Here is an 18,592-nt window from a genome sequence, read left to right on the forward strand (position 1 = left end):
TTAAGATGATGAACCATTTTAGTCTTTTTATGTTCTTGTTCTCTTGTGAGGTTTTTCATTGTCCATCTGCTTAATCAGAAATGTCTGGAACAATTTAGTTGCCTACAGATTTCTACTCCATTTCAACAAAATTATGTTGAAATTCATTTGCTCTCAATGAAAAGTAATCTTCAGATGAATCACAAAGGATAAATGAACTCTAATTCTATGCAATTTAAACATTAGCTAGTGTTTCTTAACATGGCCAAGAAAAGCTGGGTTTTAATACTAAATAAATACAGATGTGTGTGCTCAGTCACTTCAGTCGTGTCTGACTCTTTGAAACCCCATGGACTATAGCCCTCCAGGCTCCTCTGTCCATGGGATTCTCCATGCAAGAATACTGAAGTGGGTAGCCATGTCCTCCTCCAGGGAATCTTCCCAACCCAGGGATCAAACCTGCATCTCCTATGTCTCCTACATTGCAGGCAAATTCTTTACCCACTGAGCCACCTGGGGAGCCCAAATACAGATGCAATCCTATTCAGAGGGGAAATACATAGGGATGGTAACTTAGAAAACACACATTGGAGTGATTATTCTCTTGTAAATGGAATTTATTTATCCAAATAATTCACCACAGGGTTTCAACACTGCAACCTCTCTTAGTGTATCTAAAACTTACAAACATTGATTCATGTGCAAATTTTTGAAACACATCTCTTGCCTGAAGTCAAGTGCATATTTTTTATTGCTTTAAATTTTAATACATTTGTATCCAGTTTTTTTTAATTTTATTTATTTATTTATTTTTGGATCCAGTTTTCTATAGTAAAAAAATTCTGTGATATTCATGACATGGCTGTTTATCTAAATATGAGATATTTCACAAAATCAAATGTGATTTCCATATTTGAAAAAATGTGCTTGCTGTTTTCATTGTAAAAATATTGGAGATTAAATATAAAAGCATTTATATTTATATGGGTACATTTTTTTTTCTTCAAAGGCATTCTTGATTGCCAATAGCAAAATATAAGTATTAAATATGTCATCTTTGATAAGTATTGTTATTTTGGACTATCTTGCAAAAAGTTGCCTGATTTGTGGCATTTTAATGGCTTAAAGGGTAGAATGAAAATATGTGGAAGGAGAAATCAATAAAGCATGGGGCTTCTTATCCCGCATTGATTCTTGTAATCCAGTAACTATTAAATACTTGAGAGATAAGCCTGTTTTAAGATGGCATGTTTGTATTTTGAAGATCAAATGCCTTAATTTTGCTCATGGGTTTCCCCAAAACACAGTTCATGCACAAAATAGAATGCAAGCTTTCACTGGTCATGCTTCCTATTATAGATATTCTTAAACTGAGCGTCTTAAAGGCTCACTGTGAGTGGAGTTAACCCTCAAGCAACTGCTTATTATAGTGTGATTTCACCTTTTAAAACATGTTACACATTATAAAATAAAGCTAGAATGTCTGAGATGATAATAGAATGAACAAGAATATTTTAATGTTCAAATCATTTAAAAGCATAATCTCATACTGAATATCATTCTTAACCTTTCTTCAAAATTTTTTTTGGCGTCTTAACTGAGTAAAGAATGAGAAATGCTAGCTGTCTCAAACCTGTCAACTCTCTTCTTGATGATTATTATTACAATGGAAATAAAGAATTGTTATGACATTTTACTTTTAAATTTTCTGTATTTTTTTATAATGCTACAAATTCAGACCTGACATTTTTCCAAAAATGATAAAAAAGCAAGTTTTTTTTTTTTAATTTTCATTTGCTGGTAATCATTTTCAAATCTATAATGGCTAGATATCAAAAGGGTAATAGTTTTATTAAATACATTTGGAATGTTTACTTGTATAAAGACATCATAAAATACCTATTTTATTTTATTGTACACTTGCCCTAGTATCAATTAATCTAGTTTTTTAATGTTTCAATTACTATTTAATATTAATTTTTAATATTTAGTGTGTCCTTAAAAATGTACCAGAGACTGGCTTAAAAGTACCAGATATATTACCACTTTTTAAAAAAAAATTATTTATTTATTTTTGGCCGATCAGGGTCTTTGTTGCTGTTCACAGGCTTTCTCTAGTTGCAGCGAGCGGGGGCCATTCTCCAGTTGTGCCCGGGCTTCTCACTGTGGCGGCTTCTCTTACTGCAGAACATGGGCTCTAGGGCACATCGCGCAGCCGTCAGTGGTTGTGGTCTGTTGGGCTCAGTAGCTGCAGCCTGCGGTCTCTAGAGTGCAGGCTCATTGCTTGTGGCACATGGGCTCAGTTGCCCTGCGGCATGTGGGATCTTCCTGAACCAGGGATTGAACTGATGTCCCTTGCATTGCAAGGCAGATTTTGACCAGTGGACCACCAGAGAAGCCCTATTACCACGTTTAATATGAGCTTCATAATATTTCTATTCCCAATTAACAGATGGATAAATCAAGGACCAGGGTTTTCAAGTAACTTGCTTAAAGTCTGACAATATGTAGGACAGTGGAACCAGAATTCAGCAACAGGAAATCTAATTCCAAAACTTGTTCTTTATAGACATATAAGGATACAAGTGGATTTTAATTTTAATAATTGTCTTAAGTATATATGGATTTTTTCTTTAAGATAATACAGATACTTTTCTTTTGAATATGTGATGCAGCCAGTTCTTTGTGTCATAACTGTGACCTTTGTAACTGGTAGTCCCCATGATTTACGCTTCACTTACTAATAATTGCGTAATACAAGGTTCCTATGTTACATGAGAAAAGCCTTTTGCAATCTGTTCATAAACATCATCTTATTTGATTCTACAATAATCTCCTGAGATGGATAGAAGGCATTGTCTTTTCCTTTCTACAGCTAAAGCAAGGGAGGTTTAGAGATGTGAAGTAAGTTGAACAGCGTCACACAAATTAAATAAATGGTGGAGTTCAACCTAAAACCTAGTTCTTTTGTTACTAATGTGGGCTCTTTCACTACAGATCCTGGCAGGTGTCATTTTGCGGTGAACCATCTCATGCCTGTAAGGCCTTTGGGTACTGTGAGAGCAATTGTTCATAGCTTCATCTAGGCTCTAATGTACCTGTGGGGTCCATAGCCCTGGGTCAAAGTAACAGATTTGGTTCAAATGTGATATTCTCCATCTATATAGATCATGCTTCCCGACTTCTTCCAGGCTGCCTTGCTTGTATAAAGCTAGTTTCCTGCATACTCAATGTCTCTGTTAGGGACAGGACATCTATGAGACTCCTTCCTTCTGCAGAGCACAGTACTCACACATGTCTTTATTTTTTTTAATCCTGTGTATACAGTCTTGTTTCTCTTTCCTCCTACCATAGAAGAGTTACTCAGCATATCTTATGCTCTACTTTCCCTCAGTTGTAATTGTTTCATTTACTGTTTTCTTCATCATTTCAATGCATCTATGCCCTGTAACAGATTAGAAGGAGAGTGAGTGAGGAGTCTCAGATTTCAGATATAGATATCCATCTCATTGAGATTCTCTTGGATTTTAACTGCTATTCTATTGATATCCCTAAATGCAATTTTTAAAACATTTTTGTGATATTCTGTGAGGGCACAGAATAGTCCTGATGGTATGAGTTTCAGAATAATACAGATCTGGGTCCACATCCTGGCTCCCTGTTTACAGAAAAAGATACTGGACTAATTTGTTATTTTTCTATTCTGTAGACTCCCTCTCCAACTCACCTGTTAACAGAATAATAATAATCCTGGGATTTGAAATAGTTATGAGGAGTCAGTGTGATCAACCATGTGGAGTAGTTAATATAGTGTCAGTTTTCTTGAACAAGTTCATTAGTTTCTATTTCTTAAACTATTAAGTAAAGATAATACCACCTACTTCACTACAATAGCTAGTATTTTGGTTGCCTATTTACATTGTATCAGATAAGCAATTTGATATTTTTGACTAGTTCTTATAACAACTTCATAGGTAGCTGTCCTTATTAATATCCTTATTTTACAAACCAAGAAATGAAGAAATAGAGAAATTAAGATCACAGAACTTGTAATTAGCCAAGGCAGGATTTGAACTAGATAGCAGAGTTCTAGAACCTCTACTTTAATCAGTATGCTGAACTTCTTGGCTTAGCCTAACTGTTAAAAATATATGAAAATCCATTATTTGTTAGACACAAGATCATCCAGAAAGCTATTTCTGGCATATTGTCATTATAGATAATAGGGAAATTGTTCTTAGGTGCAGAAGTACTTTAACAGTCTTACTGGATTCTATTCTGTTGACATTTTCCAGCTTTATATTTAAAGATGCTTGAGTAATACAGAGCATAAGAACATTGCAAAAGTCACATAGCTGGTAGATGACTGAGTGGGAATGACCTAATTCTAAGTCCTTTTTCTTTAGAACCTGTTATGAAAGGAAGTATATGTGTGAGTGTGTGTGTATGTGTGTGCATATTAAGAATTTGTTTTGAGTCAATGGATAGGAGAGAGGTGAAAGACAAGCAAAAATTTAACCAAACTTCTCTATGTTAAGCCCTTTCCTAGGTGCCTTAATTATTACAACAATATTTAAGGGGCATTGGCATTGGGCTGCTAAGAAATCTATGAAGTTAAAAAACATGTCCAAAGTTACACAATTGGCACATGAAAGAGTCAGTATTTGAACCTTTATATATATATATGTATGTATGTATCTGTCTCTAAACCTATATATACAGGCTTCTTGGTGGTTTATGGTAAAGAATCCTCCTGCCAATATAGGAGATGCTAGTTCGATCTCTGGTCCTGGAAGATCCCCTGGTGAAGGAAATAGTAACCCACTACACTATTCTTGTGTATAGAACCCATGGACAGAGGAGCCTGGTGGGCTACAGGCCATGGGATTGCAGAGTTGGACACGACTTAGCATCTGAACAACAGCAAACAACAAACAATGAAACACATACACACACACACATATCTGTCTCTAAACACATTCACAATACCAAACAGTATTACTGTGTATTTTAGGAAATACATTTTAGAGTCATAGGCTTCTGGGTTTAGAAATGTCTTTCAGATTAGTCCAGAGGTAATATTTAAAATATAAATTGTCTAGTTAGAAAGACTGTCAGCCTATATAGCGATGTCTTTTGGTGCTGGGAGCCCCCTGCTGTGCCAGGCATCAATCCTTTAGTTTCTTAAATCTGCTACATTGAGGACATCTGGGGAAGGGGCTAGAGCTAAAGTATCTGAGGTGCTAGAGTAGAGGTTTCTAGACAACAAGTAATTTGCTGACCTGTACAGAGCATTTTCTGGACTACAAAAAAGGCAGAACGCCCAAGAATTGATGTCTTCCAACTGTGGTGCTGGAGAACACTCCTGAAAGTTCCTTGGACAGCAAGGAGATCAAACCAGTTGATCTTAAGGGAGATCAACCCTGAATATTCACTGGAAGGACTGATGCTAAAAGTGAAGCACCAGTATTTTGGTCATCTAATCTGCACGACGACTCATTGCAAAAGTCCCTGATCCTGGGAAAGATCAATGGCAGAAGGAGAAGAGGGCTTCAGAAGATGAGATGGCTGGATGGCATCACCTATGCAATGAACATGAACTTGGGTAAACTCTGGGAGATGGTGAGGGACAGGGAGGCCTGGCATGCTGCAGTCCTTGGGATCACAAAGAGACACGACTGGGTGACTGAACAACAGAGCATTTCACTATTTCATTGGCCTATAAGGCTGTGCATTAGCCCTAGCTGCTCTTGCTCTTATTATTATTTTTTAATTGTTTAGTTTTTATTTCATAATCATAAATTTAACTTTGCAATCCATCTAAACTTGGAAGGGGATAAGGAAAATATGGAACCCAAAGAACTGTAGTGAGAGCACAAAGATTATAGGATATTTCAAGCAGATGGGGGTGAATGGGTACCCTCCTGGGCTACAGAAGGAGTGGTCTGGTGGTTAAGTAAACCACAATTCAAATTTATTAGATTTGTCCACAGTCAGCAATGGTGATCTTCTTGCTGGTCTTGCCATTCCTGGACCCAAAGAGCTCCATGGCTCCCACAATATTCATGCCTTCTTTCACCTTGCCAAAGACCACATGCTTGCCATCCAACCAGTCAGTCTTGGCAGTGCAGATGAAAAACTGGGAACCATTTGTGTTGGGGCCAGCATTTGCCATGGACAAGATTCCAGGACCTGTATGCGTCAGGATGAAATTCTCATCATCACATTTCTTGCTATAGCTAGACTTACCACCAGTACCATTATGGCGTGTGAAGTCACCACTGTGCTGTCTTTGGAACTTGGTCTGCAAACAGCTTGAAAGAGACATGGCCCAAGGGCTCGCTGTTGACAGCAATGTCGAAGAACATGGTGGGGTTGACCATGGCTAGACAGCACAGGAGGCTCTGGGGTGGCTGTGTCTACAAGGCCTCTTGCTCCTCTTTTAAGTCAGGTTGAATACTTCATTTGTCTGCACTTAAATTATTCCATAGCAATTTAGTTTACTAATAATATTCAATGTGAGGAAGTTGTCCCTCTTAAGTTACATTACTTATTTTGTTTAAATTCTGTGATCTTCGTCCTTCCTAGTCTATCGGCTTGTTTTTAATATTTTTTCTGGTTTTTCCATTTAAAGGTGTTTCTGTAAATATTTATTTTTATTTAAAGTTTAATTTCAATGACTTCTAAATAAAATACTGGTTAGGGAAGTCCTAAAGGCTTTTAGTTGTAATATAATTATGATAAGTCTATCAGTTTGTGGTTTATTTAAAAAATATCTATATTATATCTGATACTTCCACACTCAGTTTTTCCATTTTCCTGCTTGTCCTTTATTGCCATGTGGCTTATTTTAAAGGAGCTCATTAGGTAAGAAACCTGAAATCTTGACCTAGCGCTGCTTTTGACCAGCTCTGGGGCCAGGTAAAGTCATTTCACGCTCTACTTTCGTTTTGTTGAGGACCTGTGAAGCGAGGATTTGATAGTCACTCAGTAGAGTCCCTTTCCAGCTCTAGTGTCTGCCCTATGAATCTGGCCATTTGATCACTGGATTCAAAAGTGTTTCTACAGTATCCAGTGTAAACTTGACATTTATTACATCAGGTGAGAAAGCACAGAACTGTGTCCCCAACAGATTCGAGATCACATGGTAAGAGAGAGTCAACCCCTGTGGGCTTGAGTACATGGAGTAGAAAGAGTAAAACTGCTTCATTGGGGATCACAGATGATTAACAAGGACAGGCATGCAGGAGACTGGAAACTCACGTAGTCATCTCAGGAACACACATTCAGCCACTAGGCTTACCTAGGACTTCAGCATTAGAGGACTTGCTTCACTGGTTTCTTTCCCAGTGAGACCCACTTGGATAATAGGATCTTAATAATTACTGGCTCAATTTATTTATCTAACTCATGGACCTAAAATAGAGTGATGTCCATGAATCAAGGTATTTTCACAATCAGGTCTTGCTGAGGCATATAGAACTACCTGTAGTTCATATCCTGAATACTGCAGTTGAGGCAGAAAAATACAGTAGTACTCCTTTTTTCAGGGTAAAAACTTTTTACATATTATTGTTGAGGAGATGCCCTATGATATCCATCTCATTTTCTCCTCTCTGAGTTTATTATAAATAGAACTTTAAAGAATTAATGCTATGGGATAAAACACCCAAGATGTGAGTGCAAGAGTGTGCTTCTGTGAAATAGTGACGAGACTTACAATGGGAAGAGAAGCATTCTATTTTTATTATTTGGTTTTTCCTCACATATGTTTGGTAAGAACATTTAACTTATGCTGTCTTAAAAATTTCAGTTATGCAGTACACTGTTATCACCTAAGGCTGTAGTTATCATGTTGTGCATTAGATCCTCAAACCATCTTCATCTTATAACTGAAAGTTTTTACCCTTCTCTATTTCTCCCACTCCCAGACCTTGCAAACCCTACCACTTATTTTTATATTTTTTCTATACATTTGACTTTTAAGCATTCCATGTGTTAATTGACACCATGTAATATTTGTCTCTCAAGAGTCTTCTCCAACACCACAGTTCAAAAGCATCAATTCTTCGGCGCTCAGCTTTCTTCACAGTCCAACTCTCACATCCATACATGACCACTGGAAAAACCATAGCCTTGATTAGACGGACCTTTGTTGGCAAAGTAATCCAGTACTTTGGCCACCTCATGCGAAAAGTTGACTCATTGGAAAAGACTCTGATGCTGGGAGGGATTGGGGGCAGGAGGAGAAGGGGACGACAGAGGATGAGATGGCTGGTTGGCATCACTGACTCGGTGGATGGGAATCTGAGTGAACTCTGGGAGTTGGTGATGGACAGGGAGGCCTGGCATGCCGCAATTCATGGGGTCGCAAAGAGTCGGACACGACTGATCGACTGAACTGAACTGAACTGAATATTTGTCTATTTGTCTTTCTGGTTTGTTAACTTAGCATAATGCCCCCCAGGTTCATCCATTTTACTACAAAGCAGACTCTTTCTTTCTTTTCTGAAGCTGAGTAATATTCTATTGTGTGTATATATGGGCTTCCCTGGTGGCTCAGATGGTAAAGAATCTGCCTGCAGTGCAGGAGATCTGGGTTCCATCCTTGGGTCGGGAAGATCCCTTGGAGAAGAAAATGGCAACTCACTCCAGTATTTTTGCCTGGATAACTCCATGGACGGAGGAGCCTGGCGAGCTACAGTCCATGGGATCGCAAAGAGTCAGGCATGACTGAATGACTAACACACTAACTAAAGGGTGGGGTGGTAAATATATACACTCCATTTTCTTTGTCCATTCATGTGCCAATGGGCACTTAGCTTGTTTCCATACCTTGTTATTTGTGAATAATGCTGCTATGAACATGGAAGTACAGACATCTCTTTGAGATAATGATTTCATTTCCTTTGGATGTATACTTAGAAGAGGGATTGCTAAATCATATGGTACTTCAACTTCTAACTTCTTCAGAAACCTCCATACTCTTTCCATAATGGCTGTCCCTATTTACATTCCTGCTGACAGTGTATAGGGGTTCATTGTTCTCTACATTCTCTCCAGCATTTGTTATCTCTTGTCTTTTTGATAAGAGACATCCTAAGAGATGGTGAGGTGATATCTAATTGTGGTTTTGATTTACATTAACCTGATGATTATTGATGCTGAGAACTTTCTCATGTACCTGTTTATAATTTGTAGGTCGTCTTTGGAAAAATGTCTATTCACGTTCTGAATATTTTTATTGTTGTATGCTACAGAGTTGAATGAGTTCCTTATACATTTTAAGACATTGACTTCTTATTGGATATGGGGTTTACAATTGTTTTTTCCCATTCCATAGGTTGTCTTTGGTTTTATTGATCGTTTCCTTTCCGTGCAGAGTTTTTCAGTTTAATGTAGTCCCACTTGTTTATTTTTGCTTTAGTTGTCTTCTGGTATCAGATTAAAAAAAAATCATTGTTAAGATCAATGACAAAGATGTTTTCTTCTAGGAGTTTAATGTTTCATATTTTTTTTCAAGTCACAATGCATTGTGAGTTTTTATTAATGTATTATTAATTTTTATAATAAATGTATTATTAATGTATTTTTAATAATGTATTATTATGTTTTTGTGTATGATGTAAGATGGGGGTTTATTTCATTCTTTTGCATGTAGTTGTCCAGTTTTCCCAAAATTGTTTATTGAAGAAACTCTCCTTTCTCTATAGTATATTCTAGGCTCCACTGTTGAAAATTAATTGACCATTTATGCATGTTTTTATTTCTGGAGTCTTTATTCTGTTCTACTGATCTGTGTATCTATTTTTTATATGAGTGCATACTGTTTGATTACTGTAGCTTTGTAATACAATTTGAAGTCAGTAAGTGTGACACCTCCAGCTTTGTTATTCTTTCTCAAAAGTGTTTGAGTTATTTGGAATCTTGGAGGTTTCATACAAATTTTAGAATTTTTTTGTTCTATTTCTGTGAAAAATGTCACTAGAATTTTGATAGGTATTGCACTGAATCTGTAGATCCCTTCAATTAGTATGGGCTTTTTAAAAATATTAATTCTTTCAGTTTATGAACATGGAATATCTTTCCATTTATTTGAGTCCTCTTCAATTTCTTCCATCAATGTCTTATAATTTTTACTGTATAAATATTTTGCTTGGTTAAATGTATTACTAAGAATTTTAATTTTTTGATGGTGTTATATATCAGATTGTTTTCATAAATTCTCTTATATTTCATTGCTATAGAAGCACAACTGATTTTTATATATTGATTTTATATTCTGAAACTTTACTGAAATAGTTTATTAATGTTAATTTTTTGGCTGGTAACTTTAAAGGTTTATATATATGATATCAGGTCATTTGCAAGTAGATAGTTTTTGCTTATTCTTATATGATGGATATATTTTATTTCTTTTTCTTGGCTAATTATTTTGGATAGAACTTCAAATACTATGTTGAAAAAAGTGGTGAAAATAAGCATCCTTTTCTGGTTTCTGATCTTAGAGGAAAGCTTTCAGTAATTCACTACTGAATATTATTTTACCTATACACTTGTCTGTTATACAGAACGCTTGTTAGGCTGAGATACCTACCCGTTTACAATTTGACAAAAGTTTTTTTTTTGGTTTCTTTTTTTTTTTTTATCATGAAAAGATACTTAATATCTTTCCAAGTACTTTTTCTTTCCAAGATACTTTTCCAAGTACTTTTTCTGTATCTATTTAGATGATCTTTAACTTATATCTTTTACTTTATTAATGTGATATCATCACATTAATTTGTGAATATTGAATCATCCTTGAATGGTTCAATAAATCCTTGAATAAATCCCATTCAATCATGGTACGTGATTCCCTTTAATATATTGTTGAATTTGGTTTGCTAAAATTTTGTTGAGGAGTTTTGCATCCACATTTATCAGGGATATTCCTATACTTTTCTTTTTCTGATACTTTTTCTGATATTCCTGTACTGTTCTTTTCTGTAGTCTGTTTGTTTGATCTTGATATCAGAGTAATGCTGGCTTCGCATAATGAATCTTGAAGCATTCTCTTCTCTTATCTTTTTTGGGAGAGTTTATAAAGAATTGGTGTTAGCTCCTCTTTAAATATTTATTAGAATTCAGATGTGATTTATTTTGGAAAGCAGTAGAATGAAAAGATGAAATCTAGAAAGAATAGGAGTGTCTTATGGTTCACTCTTGGGCATTTAGTCTAAGATAATACAGAATAAGGAGATAGTAAATGTTTTTAAACAGAGTAGTGAAACAACGAAAATAGTGTTTAATAAACACTAATCTGAACTGTATTTAAAAAACATATTTTACATGATTTGTTTCCATTTTGAATTTTAAAAAATCGTATTTTTGCTCATGAATTTCTAAAACATCAAAATGAGTGTTAAACTATGTTTTGTTTTCATCTGTCTTTAAAACTATTTTAAAACTCACAGTACAAAATTGCTGTACATGCTTTCACATTCCCATTCCCTTGGAGTGCTTGCAATTTTAGTCTTAGAAAGAGTTGAATGTGTGTACGTTTTAGTTGACGATAATTATTAAATCTTCTTTTTTGGTTCACAACTATTGTAATCTACTACTTTGAAGATTTATGGACTACAGGATGACTTGGGAGACAGTCTAGAGTCTGGACAACAGTGGGAGCAACTATAAGACTACTAGAATAATTCAAGCATGCGGCAACGGTGGCCACAGACCAGGCTAGTAATAGTTTGGGGGAAAAGTGACAGGAACAAAATTTCTCTTGAAAAATTAATGAAGTCTGGTTAAGGCAAAAGGGAGGAAGAAGGAATGGTTCAAGACTATTTCTAGATTTATAGTTTAGAAACAAAGAAAAAGCAAAACCTATGATAGGAGTTAAAACTGACTTTGAGGTAGACATGCTGGCCATCCTGATATACTGAGATGGGAATGAAATCTCCAAAAAGGAATAAGCTTGTGGGCTATATTTTTCTATGAATATAAGAATAATTAGGATATATTAATTTTCTGTGTGTTGATTTTCAGGCAAAATAAATCCATGTATGGATTTAATAGAAAGCTTTAAAATATTTATAAAATCTCAGATATGCTAGTATCTTAGATTTCATTTTTTGGTGACATATAGCTACTTTTGTCTGATAAAAAATATAATCCAAAACCTATATAAAGTTTCCTCTGTCATATTTATTAGAATGACTTTGCCTCTTTCTGATTTTCTGTTTAAGATTCAAATAGAGCAGAGTTTATCAGTTTGTGCTTAAATCTTTTAAATGGCTTCATGTTGCTTTTAGGATTAAGAAAAAAATTCCCCAGGCTGAAAGAGCTGCATGCTCGGAATGATGCCTGTCTGTCTCTTCATTGTCATCACTCACTACTCTGTTCTACACCATAGTTGGCAGCCACACTGACCTTCAGTTTCCTTCTCATTTTAAGACTTTGCATGTGCTATATTTTTCTGTCGAACATCTTCCCACACTACTTACCCATTTGCAGCTTTTTCCTGCTTAGTACTCACTTATCCTTCAGTAATCAGGCTACACTGCACTTATTCAGTGAAAACTGCCTGGGCTCAACCAGATCCCTTTGTATAACATCTGGTAACATCAAGACTTAATATCCTTAACACAGTTTTTGAATATGCACTTATGTGTGTGATTATTTGTTCAGTGTTTCTTTCTCCACAAAAGGAATTTTCATAAGGGCAAATGTCTTGCTTTTTTGCCCACCGTATATCTAGAGGACGGAACATAATATATTAAACATTTGTTCAATGACTGAATATTGGCAGCCATGAGAGGGAAGTTGGACTATTGATGCCATCCCAATCATCTAGCCAAGTTGAGATATCTCTGAGCATCTGATGGCACTTGTATCCTCATCATACTCCAAGTACATCTCTGGATAATATGTGGAAAGCTAGGGCAGTACAGAATGTATCCTCACAAAGTACTGAAGGGTTTATATAGCAGACAGCCACATTGTCCCAGATGGGAAAGGAACATTATTCTGACATTCTTCAAGCTATGCAATATTGCATGTGCATTTTTTTTTAAATCAAACAAATATAGTGTTAAAAAATAAAATGAGCATGTATAAATTTGGTGATGCTCAGATTAGGGGTTAACCTAGTTTACTTTTTATCTAGTTAAAAATTTTCTCCCAGATCTTATCATTTTTATTTTAGACAGGATTGCTTTTGACTTTAAAGTGTTACAGTCAAAGTAATTTTATGAAGAAAAAACTCACTTTTCATATAAATATAAATAAGTACTTCTTCAGTTCAGTGTTATTAAAACACTAAGAACACTATTTAGAACACTCTGGGACCAAAATTGTTCTTCCTCTGTTTCTGGATTCTAACAACAGTGTCTCTTTTTTTCCCAAACATCATGTTTTCATCTGTATTCTTCCCTAAAGAACTGTCTGAGGGAATATGTTTTGTGTTCATATTGGCAATTTCTTCAAACACAAGGGTAAATATAGAGAACGCTACTGCTTTCATAACCTTGGAAATCAATTTCCATAGCATGTGTACATATGAACCACTACCATAAACAGTCAGCTTACCTAAAGGATACTGAAACGTCATGAATGGCATATTAGTGCTATCAAAATTTGCACAATAGATGGATTCTTTGAAAACTATCAGTTGTTCCAAAGTTTGCTTCTAGTATCTCATTACAGCTGTTTGCATTACATTTTAATTTTATCATAATGTGGATTTATGGCATTATTCAAAAATATTTTTTAATTGAAAATTTTTCAGGAAAATATTTTTGGTATAATATTTTGATACATGTTCATATAATCGATTGTTTAAGAAGAGTGATAACTTTAAGTAGTATAGTGTTAGTAAATTAATGAGTATTATTCCAAGTCAATTACTTTCCCGCATTTCTACATTCTTAAGAGATATATATTGCAGTTATATTAAATAGAATAAATTTCAGTGGGTAAAATTTAATACCTTTTCAATGACACCAATTGTTGTGATATTTGATTTTTAAAGTCATTGTATTTAAATGTTTATCAATTTGGAAAAAATCAGATATAATAATATACTTGTTTTTATTTAAAATGTATTGAAGTCTAGTGTTGTCCTCCATATATTCTTCAGACATAGTTAGATTTTTACATCCTTGATCTTAGTTTTGTAAATAAATTTGTCCTAACAACATCCCTGAAAAGATTTAGCCAGCTTCCAGTGGCTCCAAAACAACAATGACTACGTTCTTAGATTTTCCCATTCTGTGGAAACTGCCTTAGGAATCTTTTACAGTCAGTGTACCTCAAAGGCTGTTGGGTAAAGAGGGTGGGGAAAGAGTACAGCAGTGTCTTTAGCCAGGGTTCTCCATCTCCATGATGATGGGACTCACTGGAGCCGGGAGCTCTCAATAATTCTAAAATTTCCACACGTATTCTCTTAAGGACACATTTCTCATGGACAGCTTTCTGAATCAGAAGCTAGTGATACCCTCAACCTACTTGCCTTTTTTTGCAGATATGTGTGACACAAAGTATGAATAACTTCTGCTGAATTGAACCTGTAATGAAGGAATTTATAATCAGTTCTAATGTATTTGAGACTTAAAGTATATTAGACCTTCATCAAAGGGAATGATAAAAAGCAGCCTTAATGTGGGTGGATAGTAATTATTTCGGTGCTCATAATTATTCTACAGTTAACTACAGAGAAATGCTGATATTTTTATTCCTTTTTCAAAATATAAAAGGCACTGTGGTCAGATTCTGAAATGTAAGAATGCATCATGCATCTTTTGTAAAGGATGATACTTTGAATTATACTTACGTTAATGGAAAAGGAACTATTTTGGATTTAAATGAGTTCAAAGTTCATGGTTAGACGTTCCTGTACCTTTCTTAGTCCTATTGTTTCATCGCTGAATCTATTTATTGGCTGTGGGAGATATAAAATATAGTAATTACTCTCACTTCATTTCTAAAAGACATGCGATCTGCTTTCCTATTAACTCTCATAAGAGTTATGAGTGAGTTCCTCAAGGAGGACAGACCCTATGGAGTTTCAATATAGAATAAATCACTTCCACACTCAGGTTTTAGAGGACTCATTTCCTTTATACTTTGGTGATTTAAGATGCCCATTTAAACTGCTGGTTTTGAAGATGCACTATTTGTAGTTTAAAAGAAGCATAAGCTGTGGTTGGAATGTTGATAATGATTGTTATTTATGATGAACAGTAAATGTTTTGCCCTTTGAGGAAATCATGGTGATCAACTTGCTGGAATGCATGGTCTCTAAATAGTGGTTGCCTGTTTTTGTTAGAAAATGAATGACAATTACCCCTTAAAATATTTCTACTTAAAATTTTTAAGCATCAGTAATTACATCAACAGTAACAGATTGAAATAAAGGAAAAGTGAGACAGAGTTGCTAATATTCTAGAAAGAAGAGAGATCAAGGAAATGGTTTTCTTTCCAGCTTGGGAATGATGAATCTTGAGATCATGTAGAGATATTTCTATAATCCATAAACATATTTACTCTAGTTTCTCAGTTTGCAACCCAAAACCTCTCAGATATTTGTTCTCAGTGCCTTTAGGCACATAAGATAAAGGAAATCTGTTTTCTTTCTTTTTATAATCCTTTTTTTTTTCTTGCTGGAAAATTATCAGCCCTTCTTCCCAGGTACCCTTCAAAAAATCAGATGTGTAAAAAATTCTTGATGTTAAGAAAACCCAACTGTACTTGACCCACTAAAATCTAAAATGCTACTGAAATCCGCAATGTGGAAACAATTTAATATCCAACAAGAAAATTTTAAATAAAACCTACTAAATAGTATTCACCAGGGTTTCCCTGGTGGCTCTGATAGCAAAGCATCTGCTTGCAATGCGGGAGACCCGGCTTTGATCCCTGGGTCAGGCAGATACCCTGGAGAAGGAAATGGCAACCCACTCCAGTACTCTCACCTGGGAAATTCCATGGACAGAGGAGCATGGTAGGCTACAGTCCACGGGGTCTCAAAGAGTTGGACACGACTGAGTGAGTTCACTTTCTTTTTTCTCAAATAGTATTCAGTAAATGGAATTCTTTAGTTGAGAAAGTGGCTTAACACTTCCTTTGAATAATGATGCCCTCATCTGTTCATGATGCTGAAGCAGTATCTGTATGTTTCTAACCCTTCAGATTTGCCACAGTAAAAGATGTTCCATGTATGTTTGTAGTCATTATCTCACATCAGTTAAGATCATTGCAACTTTCTGAATATGAAAAGTGATTATAAATAATGTAGCACAAAGCTGGTTCAGCCATGCCCTGTGTGGAAAAGTTCTCCCACAGACATAGTATCATTTCCCTGGTATATCTACTAATATAGACCCAGAGGCAGATAGCAACTGAGAACTATGTTCGCCATGCAGACAACTGGGAGATATTGTGTTAATAAAATTTTTTTGCTCTCTTATTTCATGTAGACCAAGAGCTAACAATTTTGTATGTGTGTAAAGTATTAAAACTACTGACTCTTGGCTGTAGAACCTGAATGATTTCCCAAATCATGTAAATTGCCTTGGGCACCCTAAGAAGAGAAAGAAAGATATCTTCCAAGAGAGATATAGAGCCACACACAATGTGATTGTGATAGGGTTTACGTTTGTCTCCAAAAATTATTAAAATAACAATTTAGCAAAGAAAAATTTGAGCTCACATTGCTGCTACTGCTAAGTCGCTTCAGTCATGTCCGACTCTGTGCGACCCCATAGACGGCAGCCCACTAGACTCCTCTGTCCCTGGGATTTTCCAGGCAAGAATACTGGAGTGGGTTGCCATTTCCTTCTCCAATGCATGAAAGTGAAAAGTGAAAGTGAAGTCGCTCAGTCGTTTCCAACTCTTAGCGACCCCATGGACTGCAGCCTACCAGGCTCCTCCGTCCGTGGAATTTTTCAGGCAAGAGTACTGGAGTGGGGTGCCATTGCCTTCTCAGTTACACTTGACTAGCTGGATTCAAAGGCTGCTTATGAAACCTGTCTTCCATGTAACAAAGTGCTGCTCTAGCACAACCTGAGAACTACCCTGGCCACATTCCACCTCAAAACAAACTTACATTAAGGGTTTCCTAATATAGCCAAGAGTTAAGCAAATTAAGTAATTTAGCTAAAATTGGAAAACAGATGTATTTTGGCATCAATAAGAAACTATCCTGTACTTTAATCTGTGTTGTTAACTGGTAAATAAAACCATAATTTTTATATGGTGTCCTTGAAAATAGAAATGCAAGAAAATATATTTGTTGAGGTTTATTAATTTATTCCTTTAGGTAATTACAGAAGAGTTTAACATTTTTCTAAGTCTAATATTTTACATGGTGTAAGATATTCAATATTTCAAATATAGTTCTGATACAGTAATTTAAAAATCGAAATTAATGTTCTTCTATTTTTCAGAAATGCAGCAACATTGTTGCATGAGCATCATATAATACTGAGGACACTTTCTTCATTTAAACAGGGTTATATTCAAGAAATTTTGATTTCTGTGAACTTGCAAAGGAGTGCTAATTGAAAACTATTGCTTTCATCTAGTTTTTCTTCTCAATGGAATGATTACTTGCAGGACTATGAAATTTACCATTTAATCTACTGTGTAGAGCTCCTCTGTATTGGGAATGGCCTTGAAACCATGACATTACAGTTGAGTAATCAATGGGTCCCTTCTGTTACATCATCAATTTCTCTATTTCCAATTTTTGATCTTTGCCAGTTATTCCTATTTTTCAAGGCTGTCCCCTTGAGCTGATGATACTCATATATGTCTCATTTTTTTCCGTTTCCTGGGATGGTGTTTTTTATTCTCTGAAGGCTGTGATATTAAATGTAGTTTTGAATTACAAACAATACATGGTAATCGCTGAAAAGACTTAGAAATCTTTCTCAAAATGTTTAACAGTCCCTTCCTATCAAGTGTGCTTAGAATTAATGCCTGCTTCTTTACTATTTATATTATTAAAATCGACATATGGTGTTCAGTCCTCTTTTTTTCCTTCCTTTTTCTATAGCTGTTATTTTATGCATGACAAAATTCTCTTGCTTATGGTTATGTGGTTGGCTGTCTTTTAACTTGAGTGTTATGTGTTTGTAATGATTGCTTTTTGCATGAGGATTATGAAATGCCATACAAATTAAATGGTTGTGGAAACAAAAAGAAATGTAGGGCTTCACATGCTTTTTTGTGTGCTGAATATGTCAATTATGTGATGCTTAAAATTACTTTCATATGGTCTTTGACTTCCCCTTTGGTGTCCTACTTTATTATTAGCAAATTAATATTGTTAAGAATAATAAAACATTTATTAAACATTCACAGTATTTTAATACAATTATTATCCTAAAACATGACCCATTATAAATAACTACACTGGGCATGAAATTGCACTAGGGCATAATTCGTTATATTTCTAAACTGATTATGAAATATAAGCCCTGAGTCTGTACCTGCCTTAATTACGAACACTGACTTCTACAGTGGTACCTTTGTTCTACCAAACGATGAGATTATTTATTCATACATTTGTGCAAGTTGCAAAGGTTTTAAATCCACGGCTACTTTTTAATCAAAACACATGGGGAAA

General features: G+C 35.2%; 1 pseudogene; it reads right to left on the reverse strand.

The window, feature by feature from the left end:
* Nucleotides 1-5,923: 5,923 nt before the first annotated feature.
* On the reverse strand, nt 5,924-6,307 carry LOC104989848 (annotated as a pseudogene).
* Nucleotides 6,308-18,592: the final 12,285 nt, after the last annotated feature.

The sequence above is a fragment of the Bison bison genome, unplaced genomic scaffold, assembly GCF_000754665.1.
Source record: "Bison bison bison isolate TAMUID 2011002044 unplaced genomic scaffold, Bison_UMD1.0 scf7180017864164, whole genome shotgun sequence".
NCBI classification, from domain to species: domain Eukaryota; kingdom Metazoa; phylum Chordata; class Mammalia; order Artiodactyla; family Bovidae; genus Bison; species Bison bison.